Here is a 4,740-nt window from a genome sequence, read left to right as displayed (position 1 = left end):
AATAAAGTGTGTAGTTGTTTTACCTCCTTGCCTGCTAGTGATAAACCCATGTGACATTTTACAAAAAAAAGAGGGAATTTGCCAAAATTGGCCATTTCAAGATGAAAGTGTAGCAAAGAAGTGACAGGTGGTGAAAGTCGAACTGAACATAAATGGGAGTTACAGAAGAAAAAGCTAACTGTAAGAATGCTGACAATGCCAGCATTTGATAGACTCTAGATAAGCAGCTATAGGACTTTGTGAAGGTAAACTTAACATAAATGGGGAAAGTGGTTGTGACAAAAAGTATGAAGATGACCCAGAGAAAGTGCCACCAGCAAAACAACTTCATATTAAAGGAACTCTTGGAGCTGTTTTACAAAATTGAAAGTACAAAGGATATAATGTTGGAAGCTGATCCAAACTTAGAAAGGAGTATGACAATTAACTAAGGCACAGAAAAGATGCTTGCTTGATCATCAGTTATACCATGAGAAGAAGACAAGCACAAAGGCTGTTCAAACGATTCTTTTTTTTTTTTTTAATTCTGATCTCAGGACAGTTTTTAAAAAAAATATTTTATTTATTTATTTGAGAGAGAGAGCATGAGTCGGGGGGGCGGGGCGGGGAGGAACAGAGGGAGAGGGAGAAGCAGATTCCCTGCTGAATAGGGAGCCCAATGTGGGGCTCGATCCCAGGACCCTGGGATCATGACCCGAACAGAGGCTTATCTGACTGTTTTTTTTACAAAGAAATAGGACATTCTGATATCCAATGTTTTCAATGTTTTAAATGACAGTATGCTGAATAGATACTAGTTTCACTATTTTTTATTTCCCACTTATAGCTGATAGTAAGACAGATTTTAACATTTTGACAATTTTGGGAAAGGTCCTGGAACAAATATAACTTTTCCCCATTGATGAAGATCACTTTGAACGGTTTTAGCTTGCACAAGTCATTTTTAGATCCCATACTTATATGCAATTCCAAGACTGTACTTCAAATGAGGTAAGAGGCAGCTCTTTCCCTCTACTCTCTAACATGATCAATTCATGCATCTGATGCATCTGGGCATAGGACTAAGCAGGATGACTATTTTTGATCCTGTACTCTCCATTTTTGCCCAAACACTCACTTACTGGTGTCTCTCTGCAAACTGGTCAAACCTGGAACTGGACCTTGAACCACCAAAACCCATCAAGTTATTCCCTTACTAAAAACCCTTCAATGGCTTCCAATTACATTTGGAACAAAATCCTTATCTGGCTCCGAAGTTCTGCATGTATCCTTCCCAAGTCTCCATCCTCATGCCATGCCATCCCCTACCCAGCCCCCTCCCACCCTACCCCACCTCTGAGGCACCTTTCAGGTCCACAAACTCGTGGGCCTCTCATTGTGGCTCCTGAAGCTGCTGGAAGTTCTTTTCCATCATTACCCTCCTTAACCCCTACTCATCCGTTAGGTCTCTGACTTTAGGTCTTTATAGGTTAGGGCCCCTTTACGTGCCCTCACAAAAGTGCCTATACTATGCTTTTATAGCCCTTATGACACTGTGTCTGATAAATGATTCAATGGTTCTCCCTCCCGCAGGGCCGCATTAAAAATTTCTTGGATCCTAAGCACTTTTGCCTTCGTGAAGCACTTCCTCATTTAAATAAATAAATAAATAAATAAAAATTAACTAATAGATTTTCGTGGGCCCTAAAACTTTCACTTTCTCTGATACAAGAAAAAAATCAAAACATGTTCTTTGACCCTAAAGGGCCACTGTTTTCTTGACTTTACAAGAGGTTCAAACATTGTCGCGGCCCCCCCCAAGCGTCCCGGGATCTAGGCGCGGCATCTACCGCGCCTGGCGGATTGGTAGGCCAGCCCTCAGGCCTGGGAGCGCTCGCCCAGTTGAGGTGGCGTCGCGGTCCTCAAACACGTGCGCGGAGGGGCGGCTCGGGCCCGCGGTGGGTCAGAACCAGTGGGCGTCGGTACTGCCCCGGCCTGGACCGCCAAAACCTGTCTGAGGGCGGCCCGAACTCGGCCCAAGCCCACCTGCGAGGCGCTCTCCGCCGCGCTCTCGGGGCGGTCCTCCCGCTGAGGCCCTCAGCCCTCCTCCGGCCTAGAGGCAGGGAAAAGTAAGGGTGTTCCCCCTTCCCTGGGAAGGCAAAACCCCCATTACCTGGTTCCCCCGGCTATCCGAGTGTGCGTGCGCCGCGGAAGGCGCCCCCGTCAGGCGGACGGCGGCTGCGCGGGGCTGCTCACTGCGCGCGCAGCTTCAGGGGCCGCCTCAGGCTCTACCTCAGCACCACAACTTCCAAGTCCTTGGGCGCCAGGGAAATGGCCCTACTTTGGCCCTGAGATAAGAGTTTTGGATCTTTGTTGAGGATGTTATGCTAAACTTGACACTTCCTCGTTAGCTAACTCCCAACCCCAATGAAATATTCCAGTAACGTCCCCCGACATTCCAGTGGCACCCCCATTGTGTCCTTAGCTTTAACCTTTCTCTTTCACATCGTTCATTCACTTACTCAGTCGGTCACTCTTTTATTCAATAAATACTTGTTGGGGGCACACTGTGTGCCAGGCACTGTGCTAACATTGGGGTTTGGTGGACACACAATGGTCCCTGCCCTCATGGAGTTTAGTCTACTTTCAAGAAGCTCTTTCAAGTCTTCAAACCTTTACATCCCAAGAGGGTCTGCCCCTCCCTACTCATGCTCATTCTCATCTGCTTGCTGTTGATTCCTACAGCCTCTGACAAAATCCAGTGGAGATAGGAGTGTCCTGGTAGCTTGCTGTATCAATGTCAAATGTCTATTTTCCCTTCTAGACTAAGCAATTTGAATTCAGGAGCCATGCTTTGTGTGTCTTTGTGCAGGGGCCATACTAATTTTCTCCGTATCGTTACTATTTTAGTATAGGCGCTGCCCAAGGGAGCACTAGAAACCATATTTTAATCATCTTCTTACCTCTGGTACTTTAAAAATGCCTAGCATATAGTAGGTCCTCAATAATATTGAATGAATAAACCAGAATGTGCACTTTAGAGAGATTACCCTGATGGCAATATGAAAAGGGAGAGATTGGAGGCAGGTTTTGTTGCTGTTGTTTTAAATGAAACTATTGCATCGTCTAGGTGAGCAATAATAAAGTCCTGAACTATGACAATAATGGAAAGAAAAGGACAAGTTTAAGTTATTTATGAGGCAGTATTAACAGGACATGATGACTGCTTACATGTGGATGTGGTAGCCAGCCTCCAGGATGGACCCCTGCAATCCTTGTATTCCACTCTTGTGTAGTCCCTACCCACAGTGCATGAGGGTTGGCCTGTAGGACTGAAAGAATATGGCAGAAGTTACTATATTTTACTTTTGAGGCTAGATTATAAAAGACATTGTGACTTTCACCTTGCCTTCTTGGATCATTCGCTCTGAAGAAGTAACACTATATTCTGAGGACATTCCAACAACCCCATGGAGAGGTCCATATGGAAAGGAATTGACACTTACTGCCAACAGCCACTATCACCTTGCCAGGCCTGGAACTAAGCCATCCTAGAAGTGGATCATCCAGCCCTAGTCAAACATTCAGATGACTGTAGCCCCATCCAGTATCAGGACTATAAGCTCTTTTTTTTTTTTTTTTAAGGTTTTATTTATTTGTCAGTGAGAGAGAGAGAGAGAGAGGGAGAGAGAGAGCGCACTCAGGCAGGGAGAGTGGCAGGCAGAGGGAGAAGCAGGTTCCCTGCTGAGCAAGGACCCCGAAGTGGGACTGGATCCCAGGACCCTGGGATCATGACCTGAGCTGAAGGCAGGTGCTTAACCAATTGAGCCACCCAGGCGTCCCAGGACTATAAGCTCTTGAGAGACTGGGAGCTAGACAACTCAGCTAAGCTATTGCTGAATTCCTGACACAGGGAAACTGTGAGAGATAATAAATGTTTATTGTTTTAAACCACTAAATTTTGATGTTAATTTGTTGCATTTGTTATGTAGCCTAGATAACCAAAGAGTGGGGGATGAAAGAGGAGAAAGCAAAGACTACCTGCAAGGCTATAAATTGGAGCACTAAGTGCTTGAAAGAGGAGCAGGGAGTGGTTGGGATGGGGGAGATAACGAGTTATTTTCAGGCTCTGTGTTTGTTATGTCTGTAGGATTTCCAAGTGGATATATCCATAGGTAGTTTTTGCCTGCTCTCAAAGGCCTACTCATCCTTGAACACTCAGTTCAGATGTCACTTCTGTGAAACCTTCCTGATTTGCTCAGGCAAAACCTAAATCTTCTGAGCATTTATTTCACATTATTATATAGCAAACATAAATCATTTTGCATTGCAATTATCTGTTTGCAGTTATTTGTTAAATGCTTGCTAAAATAATACTTTTGAGAAATTTGGTGTGTGTACCCATTACACACATATTTTTCCTATTATTACAGGCAACGGGTATTTGAGCTTTTGGAGCCGACTGAGCAAACCCGCCGCTGGAAGACCTGGAGCCACACCTCCAGCCTGGTTCCAAAGTAGAACTCCCACCTATACCTAGGTCTAACTCCGTCCGTACCTGGGTTGGGCTTCTCCGCTCCTTAGCTCCGCCTCCACCCAACTTCGATTGGCTGGAAGAGGAAATCGGCTCGACCATTAGTCCTTTCTTGAAGGGGCGGAGCCAGGTTCCGTTCTCGTCTGGCCGACGCAGGACGAACCGGACCGAGGAGACCCGAGTGGGGCCGAGGCCTGCGGCCGGGCGGCTCTGAGCGGAGGTGGCAG

The 4,740-nt window shown here is 45.9% G+C and overlaps 1 non-coding gene across 1 annotated transcript; it reads right to left on the bottom strand.

The window, feature by feature from the left end:
- Positions 1-2,806: 2,806 nt before the first annotated feature.
- LOC114219005 (U6 spliceosomal RNA) lies at positions 2,807-2,913 on the bottom strand. Its single transcript, XR_003611287.1, has one exon. It is a non-coding gene; the product is annotated as a U6 spliceosomal RNA (small nuclear RNA).
- Between the last annotated feature and the right edge of the window lie 1,827 nt (positions 2,914-4,740).

The sequence above is a fragment of the Eumetopias jubatus genome, unplaced genomic scaffold (genome assembly GCF_037043125.1).
Source record: "Eumetopias jubatus isolate StellerSeaLion01/CBP00866 unplaced genomic scaffold, mEumJub1_p1.0 scaffold_9, whole genome shotgun sequence".
Taxonomy (NCBI): Eukaryota; Metazoa; Chordata; class Mammalia; order Carnivora; family Otariidae; genus Eumetopias; species Eumetopias jubatus.
This window is presented reverse-complemented; position numbering and strand designations above follow the sequence as displayed.